Consider the following 18,426-nt stretch of genomic DNA (forward strand, 5'->3'; position numbering starts at 1 on the left):
CTGCATACATACACCCAACCAACCCTCCTATATATAACACCTGCATATATACACCCAACCAACCCTCCTATATATCACCTGCATACAAACACCCAACCAACCCTTCTATATAACACCTGCATACATACACCCAACCAACCGTCCTATATATCACCTACATACATACACCCAACCAACCCTCCTATATAACACCTGCATATATACACCCAACCAACCCTCCTATATATAACATCTGCATATATACACCCAACCCTCCTATATAACACCTGCATATTTACACCCAACCAACTCTCCTATATAACACCTGCATACATACACCCAACCAATCCTCCTATATAACATCTGCATACATACACCCAACCAACCCTCCTATATATAACACCTGCATATACACCCAACCAACCCTCCTATATAACACCTGCATACATACACCCAACCAACTCTCCTATATAACACCTGCATACATACACCCAACCAATCCTCCTATATAACATCTGCATACATACACCCAACCAACCCTCCTATATAACACCTGCATACATACACCCAACCAACCGTCCTATATATCACCTACATACATACACCCAACCAACCCTCCTATATAACACTTGCATATATACACCCAACCAACCCTCCTATATATAACATCTGCATGCATACACCCAACCAACCCTCCTATATAACACCTGCATACATACACCCAACCCTCCTATATAACACCTGCATATATACACCCAACCAACCCTCCTATATAACACCTGCATATATACACCCAACCAACCCTCCTATATATAACACCTGCATACATACACCCAACCAACCCTCCTTTATAACACCTGCATACATACACCCAACCAACCCTCCTATATATCACCTGCATACATACACCCAACCAACCCTTCTATATAACACCTGCATATGTACACCCAACCAACCCTCCTATATAACACCTGCATATATGCACCCAACCAACCCACCTATATATAACACCTGCATACATACACCCAACCAACCCTCCTATATATAACACCTGCATATATACACCCAACCAACCCTCCTTTATATCACCTGCATACAAACACCCAACCAACCCTTCTATATAACACCTGCATACATACACCCAACCAACCGTCCTATATATCACCTACATACATACACCCAACCAACCCTCCTATATAACACCTGCATACATACACCCAACCCTCCTATATAACACCTGCATATTTACACCCAACCCTCCTATATAACACCTGCATATATACACCCAACCAACCCTCCTATATAACACCTGCATATATACACCCAACCAACCCTCCTATATATAACACCTGCATACATACACCCAACCAACCCTCCTTTATAACACCTGCATACATACACCCAACCAACCCTCCTATATATCACCTGCATACATACACCCAACCAACCCTCCTATATAACATCTGCATACATACACCCAACCAACCCTCCTATATATAACACCTGCATACATACACCCAACCCTCCTATACAACACCTGCATACATACACCCAACCAACCCTCCTATATAACACCTGCATATATACACCCAACCAACCCTCCTATATATAACACCTGCATACATACACCCAACCAACCCTCCTATATAACACCTGCATATATACACCCAACCAACCCTCCTATATAACACCTGCATATACAGCCAACCAACTCTCCTATATAACATCTGCATATATACACCCAACCAACCCTTCTATATAACACCTGCCTATATACACCCAACCAACCCTCCTATATATCACCTGCATACATACACCCAACCAACTCTCCTATGTAACACCTGCATATATACACCCAACCAACCCTTCTATATAACACCTGCATATACACCCAACCAACCCTCCTATATAACACCTGCATATATACACCCAACCAACCCTCCTATATAACACCTGCATATATACACCCAACCAACCCTCCTATATAACACCGTAATATATACACCCAACCAACCCTCCTATATATCACCTGCATACATACACCCAACCAACCCTCCTATATAACACCTGCATACATACACCCAACCAACCCTCCTATATAACACCTGCATACATACACCCAACCAACCCTCCTATATAACATCTGCATATATACACCCAACCAACCCTCCTATATATCACCTACATACCTACACCCAACCAACCCTCCTATATATAACACCTGCATACATACACCCAACCAACCCTCCTATATATAACACCTGCATACATACACCCAACCAACCCTCCTATATAACACCTGCATATATACACCCAACCAACCCTCCTATATAACACCTGCATATACACCCAACACTCCTATATAACACCTGCATATATACACCCATCCAACCCTCCTATAGAACACCTGCATATATACACCCAACCAACCCTCCAATATTACACCTGCATATATACACCCAACCAACCCTTCTATATAACACCTGCATATACACCCAACCAACCCTCCTATATAACACCTGCATACATACATACATACACCCAACCAACCCTCCTATATAACACCTGCATATACACCCAACCAACCCTCCTATATAACATCTGTATACATACACCCAACCAACCCTCCTATATAACACCTGCATATATACACCCAACCAACCCTCCTATATATCACCTACATACATACACCCAACCAACCCTCCTATATAACACCTACATATACACCCAACCAACTCTCCTATATAACACCTGCATACATACACCCAACCAACCCTCCTATATAACACCAGCATACATACACCCAACCCTCCTATATAACACCTGCATATATACACCCACCCATCCCTCCTATATAACACCTGCATATATACACCCAACCAACCCTCCTATATAACACCTGCATATATACACCCAACCAACCCTCCTATATAACATCTGAATACATACACCCAACCAATCCTCCTATATACCACCTGCATACATACACCCAACCAACCCTCCTATATATATCACCTACATACATACACCCAACCAACCCTCCTATATAACACCTGCATATATACACCCAACCAACCCTCCTATATATAACACCTGCATACATACACCCAACCAACCCTCCTATATATAACACCTGCATATACACCCAACCAACCCTCCTATATAACACCTGCATATATACACCCAACCAACCCTCCTATATATAACATCTGCATACATACACCCAACCAACCCTCCTATATATCACCTCCATACATACACCCAACCAACCCTCCTATATATAACATCTGCATATATACACCCAACCAACCCTCCTATATAACACCTGCATATATTCACCCATCCAACCCTCCTATATAACACCTGCATACATACACCCAACCAACCCTCCTATATAACACCTGCATACATACACCCAACCAACCCTCCTATATAACACCTGCATGCATACATACACCCAACCAACCCTCCTAGATAACACCTGCATATATACACCCAACCAATCCTCCTATATAACACCAGCATATATACACCCAACCAACCCTCCTATATAACACCTGCATGCATACATACACCCAACCAACCCTCCTAGATAACACCTGCATATATACACCCAACCAATCCTCCTATATAACACCAGCATACATACACCCAACCAACCCTCCTATATTTAACACCTGCATACATACACCCAACCAACCCTCCTATGTAACACCTGCATACATACACCCAACCAACCCTCCTATATATATCACCTACATACATACACCCAACCAACCTTCCTATGTAACACCTGCATACATACACCCAACCAACCCTCCTATATAACACCAGCATACAGACACCCAACCCTCCTATATAACACCTGCATACATACACCCAACCAACCCTCCTATATAACACCTGCATATATACACCCAACCAACCCTCCTATATAACATCTGCATACATACACCCAACCAACCCTCCTATATATCACCTCCATACATACACCCAACCAACCCTCCTATATATCACCTACATACATACACTCAACCAACCCTCCTATATATAACATCTGCATATATACACCCAACCAACCCTCCTATATAACACCTGCATATATTCACCCATCCAACCCTCCTATATAACACCTGCATATATATACACCCAACCAACCCTCCTATATAACACCTGCATATATACACCCAACCAACCCTCCTATATATATATATCACCTACATACATACACCCAACCCTCCTATATAACACCTGCATATATACACCCAACCAACCCTCCTATATATAACACCTGCATACATACACCCAACCAACCCTCCTAGATAACACCTGCATATATACACCCAACCAATCCTCCTATATAACACCTGCATATATACACCCAACCAACCCTCCTATATATAACACCTGCATACATACACCCAACCAACCCTCCTATGTAACACCTGCATACATACACCCAACCAACCCTCCTATATATATCACCTACATACATACACCCAACCAACCCTCCTATGTAACACCTGCATACATACACCCAACCAACCCTCCTATATAACACCTGCATATATACACCCAACCAACCCTCCTATATATATATCACCTACATACATACACCCAACCAACCCTCCTATATAACACTTGCATACATACACCCAACCAACCCTCCTATATATATATCACCTACATACATACACCCAACCAACCCTCCTATATAACACTTGCATACATACACCCAACCAACCCTCCTATATAACACCTGCATATATACACCCACCCAACCCTCCTATATAACACCTGCATACAGACACCCAACCCTCCTATATAACACCTGCATACATACACCCAACCAACCCTCCTATATAACACCTGCATATATACACCCAAACAACCCTCCTATATAACACCTGCATACATACACCCAACCAACCCACCTATATAACACCTGCATATATACACCCACCCAACCCTCCTATATAACACCTGCATATATACACCCACCCAACCCTCCTATATAACACCTGCATATACACCCAACCAACCCTCCTATATAACACCTGCATACATACACCCAACCAACCCTCCTATATAACACCTGCATATATACACCCAACCAACCCTCCTATATATATATCACCTACATACATACACCCAACCAACCCTCCTATTTAACACTTGCATACATACACCCAACCAACCCTCCTATATACCACCTGCATATATACACCCAACCAACCCTCCTATATATATCACCTACATACATACACCCAACCAACCCTCCTATATAACACCTGCATATATACACCCAACCAACCCTCCTATATATAACACCTGCATACATACACCCAACCAACCCTCCTATATATAACACCTGCATATACACCCAACCAACCCTCCTATATAACACCTGCATATACACCCAACCAACCCTCCTATATAACACCTGCACATACACCCAACCAACCCTCCTATATAACACCTGCATATATACACCCAACCAACCCTCCTATATATAACACCTGCATATATACACCCAACCAACCCTCCTATATATAACACCTGCATATACACCCAACCAAGCCTCCTATATAACACTTGCATACATACACCCAACCAACCCTCCTATATAACACCTGCATACATACACCCAACCAACCCTCCTATATAACACCTGCATATACACCCAACCAACCCTCCTATATAACACTTGCATACATACACCCAACCAACCCTCCTATATATAACACCTGCATATACACCCAACCAACCCTCCTATATAACACCTGCATACATACACCCAACCCTCCTATATAACACCTGCATATATACACCCAACCAACCCTCCTATATAACACCTACATACATACACCCAACCAACCCTCCTATATAACACCTGCATACATACACCCAACCAACCCTCCTATATATCACCTGCATACATACACCCAACCAACCCTCCTATATAACACCTGCATACATACAGCCAACCAACCCTCCTATATAACACCTGCATATATACACCCAACCAACCCTCCTATATATAACACCTGCATATACACCCAACCAACCCTTCTATATAACACCTGCATATATACACCCAACCAACCCTCCTATATAACACCTGTATTTATGCACCCAACCAACCCCACCTATATATAACACCTGCATAAATACACCCAACCAACCCTCCTATATATCACCTGCATACATACACCCAACCAACCCTCCTATATAACACCTGCATACATACACCCAACCAACCCTTCTATATAACACCTGCATACATACACCCAACCAACCCTCCTATATAACACCTGCATATATACACCCAACCAACCCTTCTATATAACACCTGCATACATACACCCAACCAACCCTCCTATATAACACCTGCATACATACACCCAACCAACTCTCCTATATATCACCTGCATACATACACCCAACCAACCCTCCTATATATCACCTGCATACATACACCCAACCAACCCTCCTATATATCACCTGCATACATACACCCAACCAACCCTTCTATTTAACACCTGCATATACACCCAACCAACCCTCCTATATATCACCTGCATACATACACCCAACCAACCCTCCTATATAACACCTGCATATATACACCCAACCAACCCTCCTATATAACACCTGCATATATACACCCAACCAACTCTCCTATATAACACCTGCATATACACCCAACCAACCGTCCTATATATCACCTACATACATACACCCAACCAACCCTCCTATATATAACATCTGCATGCATACACCCAACCCTCCTATATAACACCTGCATATTTACACCCAACCCTCCTAAATAACACCTGCATATATACACCCAACCAACCCTCCTATATAACACCTGCATATATACACCCAACCCTCCTATATAACACCTGCATACATACACCCAACCCTCCTATATAACACCTGCATATTTACACCCAACCCTCCTATATAACACCTGCATATATACACCCAACCAACCCTCCTATATAACACCTGCATATATACACCCAACCAACCCTCCTATATATATATCACCTACATACATAAACCCAACCAACCCTCCTATATAACACCTGCATACATACACCCAACCAATCCTCCTATATAACACCTGCATATATACACCCAACCAACCCTCCTATATAACATCTGCATACATACACCCAACCAACCCTCCTATATATAACACCTGCATATACACCCAACCCTCCTATATAACACCTGCATATATACACCCAACCAACCCTCCTATATAACACCTGCATACATACACCCAAGCCTCCTATATAACACCTGCATATACACACCCAACCAACCCTCCTATATATAACACCTGCATATACACCCAACCAACCCTCCTATATAACACCTGCATACATACACCCAAGCCTCCTATATAACACCTGCATACACACACCCAACCAATCCTCCTATATATAACACCTGCATACATACACCCAACCAATCCTCCTATATATAACACCTACATATATACACCCAACCAACCCTCCTATATAACACCTGCATATACACCCAACCAATCCTCCTATATAAAACACCTGCATATATACACCCAACCAACCCTCCTATATAACACCTGCATATATACACCCAACCCTCCTATATAACACCTGCATACATACACCCAACCAACCCTCCTATATAACACCTGCATATATACACCCAACCAACCCTCCTATATAACACCTGCATATACACCCAACCAACCCTCCTATATAACACCTGCATACATACACCCAACCAACCCTCCTATATAACACCTGCATACATACACCCAACCAACCCTCCTATATAACACCTGCATATACACCCAACCAACCCTCCTATATAACACTTGCATACATACACCCAACCAACCCTCCTATATATAACACCTGCATATACACCCAACCAACCCTCCTATATAACACCTGCATATACACCCAACCAACCCTCCTATATATAACACCTGCATACATACACCCAACCCTCCTATATAACACCTGCATATATACACCCAACCAACCCTCCTATATAACATCTGTATACATACACCCAACCAACCCTCCTATATAACACCTGCACATACACCCAACCAACCCTCCTATATAACACCTGCATACATACAGCCAACCAACCCTCCTATATAACACCTGCATATATTCACCCAACCAACCCTCCTATATAACACCTGCATATATTCACCCAACCAACCCTCCTATATATAACACCTGCATATATACACCTAACCAATCCTCCTATATATCACCTGCATATATACACCCAACCAACCCTCCTATATAACACCTGCATACATACACCCAACCAACCCTTCTATATAACATCTGCATACATACACCCAACCATCTCTCCTATATAACACCTGCATATATACACCCAACCAACCCTTCTATATAACACCTACATATATACACCCAACCAACCCTCCTATATATAACACCTGCATATACACCCAACCAACCCTTCTATATAACACCTGCATATATACACCCAACCAACCCTCCTATATATAACACCTGCATATACACCCAACCAACCCTTCTATATAACACCTGCATATATACACCCAACCAACCCTCCTATATATCACCTGCATACATACACCCAACCAACCCTCCTATATAACACCTGCATATATGCACCCAACCAACCCACCTATATATAACACCTGCATAAATACACCCAACCAACCCTCCTATATATCACCTGCATACATACACCCAACCAACCCTCCTATATAACACCTGCATACATACACCCAACCAACCCTCTTATATAACACCTGCATATATACACCCAACCAACCCTTCTATATAACACCTGCATACATACACCCAACCAACCCTCCTATATAACACCTGCATACATACACCAACCAACTCTCCTATATATCACCTGCATACATACACCCAACCAACCCTCCTATATATCACCTGCATACATACACCCAACCAACCCTCCTATATAAGACCTGCATATATACACCCAACCAACCCTCCTATATAACACTTGCATATATACACCCAACCAACTCTCCTATATAACACCTGCATATACACCCAACCAACCGTCCTATATATCACCTACATACATACACCCAACCAACCCTCCTATATATAACATCTGCATGCATACACCCAACCAACCCTCCTATATAACAACTGCATACATACACCCAACCCTCCTATATAACACCTGCATATTTACACCCAACCCTCCTATATAACACCTGCATATATACACCCAACCAACCCTCCTATATAACACCTGCATATATACACCCAACCAACCCTCCTATATATATATCACCTACATACATAAACCCAACCAACCCTCCTATATAACACCTGCATACATACACCCAACCAATCCTCCTATATAACACCTGCATATATACACCCAACCAACCCTCCTATATAACACCTGCATACATACACCCAAGCCTCCTATATAACACCTGCATATACACACCCAACCAACCCTCCTATATATAACACCTGCATACACACACCCAACCAATCCTCCTATATATAACACCTGCATACATACACCCAACCAATCCTCCTATATATAACACCTACATATATACACCAAACCAACCCTCCTATATAACACCTGCATATACACCCAACCAATCCTCCTATATAAAACACCTGCATATATACACCCAACCAACCCTCCTATATAACACCTGCATACATACACCCAACCCTCCTATATAACACCTGCATACATACACCCAACCAACCCTCCTATATAACACCTGCATATACACCCAACCAACTCTCCTATATAACATCTGCATATATACACCCAACCAACCCTCCTATATAACACCTGCATATATACACCCAACCAACCCTCCTATATAACACCTGCATATACACCCAACCAACCCTCCTATATATAACACCTGCATATATACACCCAACCAACCCTCCTATATTACACCTGCATATATACACCCACCCAACCCTCCTATATAACACCTACATACATACACCCAACCAACCCTCCTATATAACACCTGCATATACACCCAACCAACTCTCCTATATAACATCTGCATATATACACCCAACCAACCCTCCTATATAACACCTGCATATATACACCCAACCAACCCTCCTATATAACACCTGCATATATACACCCAACCAACCCTCCTATATAACACCTGCATATATACACCCACCCAACCCTCCTATATAACACCTGCATATATACACCCAACCAACCCTCCTATATAACACCTGCATACATACACCCAACCAACCCTCCTATATATCACCTGCTTACATACACCCAACCAACCCTCCTATATAACACCTGCATATATACACCCAACCAATCCTCCTATATATCACCTGCTTACATACACCCAACCAACCCTCCTATATAACATCTGCATATATACACCCAACCAATCCTCCTATATATCACCTGCTTACATACACCCAACCAACCCTCCTATATAACACCTACATACATACACCCAACCAACCCTCCTATATAACACCTGCATACATACACCCAACCAACCCTCCTATATATCACCTGCATACATACACCCAACCAACCCTCCTATATATCACCTGCTTACATACACCCAACCAACTCTCCTATATAACATCTGCATATATACACCCAACCAATCCTCCTATATATCACCTACATACATACACCCAACCAATCCTCCTATATATCACCTACATACATACACCCAACCCTCCTATATATAACACCTGCATATACACACCCAACCAACCCTCCTATATAACACCTGTATACATACACCCAACCAACCCTCCTATATAACACCTGCTTACATACACCCAACCAACCCTCCTATATAACATCTGCATATATACACCCAACCAATCCTCCTATATATCACCTGCATACATACACCCAACCAACCCTCCTATAGAACACCTGCATATATACACCCAACCAATCCTCCTATATAACACCTGCATATATACACCCAACCAACCCTCCTATATATATCACCTACGTACAAACACCAAACCCTTCTATATATAACATCTGCATACATACACCCAACCAACCCTTCTATATATAACACCTGCATATATACACCCAACCATCCCTCCTATATAACACCTGCATATATACACCCAACCAATCCTCCTATATAACACCTGCATACATACACCCAACCAACCCTCCTATATAACACCTGCATACAAACACACAACCCTCCTATATAACACCTGCATATATACACCCAACCAACCCTCCTATATAACACCTACATATATACACCCAACCAACCCTCCTATATAACACCTACATACATACACCCAACCAACCCTCCTATATAACACCTGCATATACACCCAACCAATCCTCCTATATATAACACCTGCATATATACACCCATCCAACCCTCCTATATAACACCTGCATATATACTCCCAACCCTCCTATATAACACCTGCATATATACACCCAACCAACCCTCCTATATAACACCTACATATATACACCCAACCAACCCTCCTATATAACACCTACATACATACACCCAACCAACCCTCCTATATAACACCTGCATATACACCCAACCAATCCTCCTATATATAACACCTGCATATATACACCCAACCAACCCTCCTATATAACACCTGCGTATATAGGCCCAACCATTCCTCCTATATCTAACACCTGCATACATACACCCAACCAACCCTCCTATATAACATCTGCATATATACACCCAACCAACCCTCCTATGTAACACCTGCATATACACCCAAACAATCCTCCTATATAAAACCTGCATACATACACCCAACCCTCCTATATAACACCTGCATACATACACCCAACCCTCCTATATAACACCTGCATACATACACCCAACCAACCCTCCTATGTAACACCTGCATATACACCCAACCAATCCTCCTATATAACACCTGCATACATACACCCAACCCTCCTATATAACACCTGCATACATACACCCAACCAACCCTCCTATATAACACCTGCATACATACACCCAACCCTCCTATATAACACCTGCATACATACACCCAACCCTCCTATATAACACCTGCATACATACACCCAACCCTCCTATATAACACCTGCATACATACACCCTACCAACCCTCCTATGTAACACCTGCATATACACCCAACCTACCCTCCTATATATCCCCTGCATATACACCCAAACAACCCTCCTATATAACACCTGCATACATACACCCAACCAACTCTCCTATATATTACCTGCATATATACACCCAACCAACCCTCCTATATATATCACCTGCATATATACACCCAACCAACCCTCCTATATAACACCTGCATATACACCCAACCTACCCTCCTATATATCCCCTGCATATATACACCCAACCAACCCTCCTATATAACACCTGCATACATACACCCAACCATCCCTCCTATATATAACACCTGCATATATACACCCAACCAATCCTCCTATATAACATCTGCATACATACACCCAACCAACCCTCCTATATATCACCTGCATATATACACCCAACCAATCCTCCTATATAACATCTGCATACATACACCCAACCAACTCTCCTATATAACACCTGCATACATACACCCAACCCTCCTATATATAACACCTGCATATATACACCCAACCAACCCTCCTTTATATAACACCTGCATATATACACCCAACCAACCCTTCTATATAACACCTGCATATATACACCCAACCAACTCTCCTATATAACACCTGCATATATACACCCAACCAACTCTCCTATATAACACCTGCATATACACCCAAACAATCCTCCTATATAACACCTGCATACATACACCCAACCAACCCTCCTATATATAACACCTGCATATATACACCCAACCAACCCTCCTATATAACACCTGCATATACACCCAACCTACCCTCCTATATATCCCCTGCATACATACACCCAACCAACTCTCCTATATAACACCTGCATATATACACCCAACCAACCCTCCTAGATATATCACCTGCATATATACACCCAACCAACTCTCCTATATAACACCTGCATATATACACCCAAACAATCCTCCTATATAACACCTGCATACATACACCCAACCAACCCTCCTAGATATATCACCTGCATATATACACCCAACCAACTCTCCTATATAACACCTGCATATATACACCCAACCAACCCTCCTATATAACACCTGCATATATACACCCAACCAACCCTCCTAGATATATCACCTGCATATATACACCCAACCAACTCTCCTATATAACACCTGCATATATACACCCAACCAACCCTCCTAGATATCACCTGCATATAAACACCCAACCAACTCTCCTATATAACACCTGCATATATACACCCAACCAACCCTCCTATATAACACCTGCATATATACACCCAACCAACCCTCCTAGATATATCACCTGCATATATACACCCAACCAACTCTCCTATATAACACCTGCATATATACACCCAACCAACTCTCCTATATAACACCTGCATATATACACCCAACCTACCCTCCTATATAACACCTGCATACAAACACCCAACCAACTCTCCTATATAACACCTGCATATATACACCCAACCAACCCTCCTATATAACACCTGCATATATACACCCAACCAACCCTCCTATATAACACCTGCATATACACCCAACCTACCCTCCTAGATATATCACCTGCATATATACACCCAACCAATCCTCCTATATAACATCTGCATACATACACCCAACCAACCCTCCTATATATCACCAGCATATATACACCCAACCAACCCTCCTATATAACATCTGCAAACATACACCCAACCAACCCTCCTATATAACACCTGCATACATACACCCAACCAACCCACCTATATATAACACCTGCATATATACACCCAACCAACCCTCCTATATATAACACCTGCATATATACACCCAACCAATCCTCCTATGTAACACCTGCATATATACACCCAACCAATCCTCCTATATAACACCTGCATATATACACCCAACCAACCCTCCTATATATCACCTGCATATATACACCCAACCAATCCTCCTATATATCACCTGCATATATACACCCAACCAACCCTCCTATATAACACCTGCATATTTACACCCAACCAACCCTCCTAGATATATCACCTGCATATATACACCCAACCAATCCTCCTATATAACACCTGCATATATATACACCCAACCAATCCTCCTATATAACACCTGCATGTTACGCCGAGCGCTCCGGGTCCCCGTTCCTCCCCGGAGCGCTCGCCTCATCTTCGTTGTTGCAGCGCCCCGGTCAGATCCACTGACCGGGTGCGCTGCGGTCCCGCCTTCAGCCGGGATGCGATTCGCGATGCGGATAGCGCCCGCTCGCGATGCGCACCCCGGCCCCCGTACCTGACTCTCTCTCCCTCGGTCCTGTCCCGGCGCGCGCGGCCCCGCTCCCTAGGGCGCGCGCGCGCCGGGTCTCTGCGATTTAAAGGGCCAGTGCACCAATGATGGTGCCTGGCCCAATCTTCCCAATTAGCTTAATTGGCTCCCACCTGTGCACTTCCCTATATCACCTCACTTCCCCTGCACTCCCTGGCCGGATCTTGTTGCACTTGTGCCTAGTGAAAGCGTTCCCTTGTCTGTTCCTAGTCCGTGTTCCTGACCTCCTGCCGTTGCCCCTGACTACGAATCTTGCCGCCTGCCCCCGACCTTCTGCTACGTCCGACCTTGCTTCTGCCTACTCCCTTGTACCTCGCCTATCTTCAGTATCTTCAGCAGCCAGAGAGGTGAGCCGTTGCTAGTGGATACGACCTGGTCACTACCGCCGCAGCAAGACCATCCCGCTTTGCGGCGGGCTCTGGTGAAAACCTGTAGTGGCTTAGAACCGGTCCACTAGCGCGGTCCTCGCCATCCCTCTCTGGCACAGAGGATCCACTACCTGCCAGCCGGCATCGTGACACTGCATATATACACCCAACCAACCCTCCTATATAACACCTGCATATATACACCCAACCAACCCTCCTATATAACACCAGCATATATACACCCAACCAATCCTCCTATATAACATCTGCATACATACACCCAACCCTCCTATATAACACCTGCATATATACACCCAACCAACCCTCCTATATAACACCTGCATATATACACCCAACCAACCCTCCTATATAACACCAGCATATATACACCCAACCAATCCTCCTATATAACATCTGCATACATACACCCAACCCTCCTATATAACACCTGCATACATACACCCAACCAACTCTCCTATATAACACCTGCATATATACACCCAACCAACCCTTCTATATAACACCTGCATATATACACCCAACCAACCCTCCTATATATAACACCTGCATACATACAGCCAACCAACTCTCCTATATAACACCTGCATATATACACCCAACCAACTCTCCTATATAACACCTGCATATATACACCCAACCAACCCTCCTATATATAACACCTACATACATACACCCAACCAACCCTCCTATATAACACCTGCATATATACACTCAACCAACCCTCCTATATATAACACCTGCATATATACACCCAACCAACCCTCCTATATATAACACCTGCATATATACACCCAACCAACCCTCCTATATATCACCTGCATACATACAACCAACCCTCCTATATATAACACCTGCATATACACACCCAACCAACCCTCCTATATAACACCTGCATACACCCAACCAACCCTCCTATATATAACACCTGCATACATACACCCAACCAACCCTCCTATATATCACCTGCATACATACAACCAACCCTCCTATATATAACACCTGCATATACACACCCAACCAACCCTCCTATATATCACCTGCATACACCCAACCAACCCTCCTATATATAACACCTGCATACATACACTCAACCAACCCTCCTATATATAACACCTGCATATATACACCCAACCAACCCTCCTATATATAACACCTGCATACATACACCCAACCAACCCTCCTATATATAACACCTGCATATACACCCAACCAACCCTCCTATATAACACCTGCATATATACACCCAACCAATCCTCCTATATAACACCTGCATATATACACCCAACCAACTCTCCTATGTAACACCTGCATATAGACACCCAACCAACCCTTCTCTATAATACCTGCATATACACCCAACCAATCCTCCTATATAACACCTGCATACATACACCCAACCAACCCTCCTATATAACACCTGCATATACTCCCAACCAACCCTCCTATATAACACCTGCATATATACACCCAACTAACCCTCCTATATATCACCTGCATACATACACCCAACCCTCCTATGTAACACCTGCATATATACACCCAACCAACCCTTCTATATAACACCTGATACATACACCCAACCCTCCTATATAACACCTGCATATATACACCCAACCAACCCTTCTATATAACACCTGCATACATACACCCAACCAACCCTCCTATATAACACCTGCATACATACACCCAACCAACCCTCCTATATAACACCTGCATATACTCCCAACCAACCCTCCTATATAACACCTGCATACATACACCCAACCAATCCTCCTATATAACACCTGCATATATACACCCACCCAACCCTCCTATGTAACACCTGCATACATACACCCAACCAACTCTCCTATATAACACCTGCATATATACACCCAACCAACCCTCCTATATAACACCTGCATATACTCCCAACCAACCCTCCTATATAACATCTGCATACATACACCCAACCAACTATCCTATATAACACCTGCATATATACACCCAACCAACCCTTCTATATAACACCTGCATATATACACCCAACCAACCCTCCTATATATAACACCTGCATACATACACCCAACCAACTCTCCTATATAACACCTGCATATATACACCCAACCAACTCTCCTATATAACACCTGCATATATACACCCAACCAACTCTCCTATATAACACCTGCATACATACACCCAACCAACCCTCCTATATAACACCTGCATATATACACCCAACCAACCCTCCTATATATAACACCTGCATACATACACCCAACCAACCCTCCTATATAACACCTGCATATATACACCCAACCAACCCTCCTATATATAACACCTACATACATACACCCAACCAACCCTCCTATATAACACCTGCATATATACACCCAACCAACCCTCCTATATATAACACCTGCATATATACACCCAACCAACCCTCCTATATATCACCTGCATACATACACCCAACCCTCCTATATATAACACCTGCATATATACACCCAACCAACCCTCCTATATATCACCTGCATACATACACCCAACCCTCCTATATAACACCTGCATATATACACCCAACCAACCCTCCTATATATCACCTGCATACATACACCCAACCAACCCTCCTATATATAACACCTGCATATACACCCAACCAACCCTCCTATATAACACCTGCATATACTCCCAACCAACCCTCCTATATAACACCTGCATACATACACCCAACCAACCCTCCTATATAACACCTGCATATACTCCCAACCAACCCTCCTATATAACACCTGCATATATACACCCAACTAACCCTCCTATATATCACCTGCATACATACACCCAACCCTCCTATGTAACACCTGTATATATACACCCAACCAACCCTTCTATATAACACCTGCATACATACACCCAACCCTCCTATATAACACCTGCATACATACACCCAACCAACCCTCCTATATAACACCTGCATATATACACCCAATCAACCCTCCTATATATCACCTACATACATACACCCAACCAACTCTCCTATATATCACCTGCATATATACTCCCAACCAACCCTCCTATATAACACCTGCATACATACACCCAACCAACCCTCCTATATAACACCTGCATATATACACCCAACCAACTCTCCTATATAACACCTGCATATACTCTCAACCAACCCTCCTATATAACACCTGCATATATACACCCAACCAACTCTCCTATATAACACCTGCATATGTACACCCAACCAACTCTCCTATATAACACCTGCATATACACCCAACCAACCGTCCTATATATCACCTACATACATACACCCAACCAACCCTCCTATATAACACCTGCATATATACACCCAACCAACCCTCCTATATATAACACCTGCATATACACCCAACCAACTCTCCTATATAACACCTGCATACATACACCCAACCCTCCTATATAACACCTGCATATATACACCCAACCAACTCTCCTATATAACACCTGCATATATACACCCAACCCTCCTATATAACACCTACATACATACACCCAACCAACCCTCCTATATAAC

The 18,426-nt window shown here is 42.9% G+C and overlaps 1 protein-coding gene across 1 annotated transcript in view; it reads left to right on the forward strand.

The window, feature by feature from the left end:
* The window catches only part of RAB11FIP2 (RAB11 family interacting protein 2), a 148,610-nt gene that overhangs the window by 77,296 nt on the left and 52,888 nt on the right, over window positions 1-18,426 (forward strand). The gene's annotated exons all lie outside the window — the stretch shown is intronic.

The sequence above is a fragment of the Hyla sarda genome, chromosome 7, assembly GCF_029499605.1.
Source record: "Hyla sarda isolate aHylSar1 chromosome 7, aHylSar1.hap1, whole genome shotgun sequence".
In the NCBI taxonomy this organism is placed as follows: Eukaryota; Metazoa; Chordata; class Amphibia; order Anura; family Hylidae; genus Hyla; species Hyla sarda.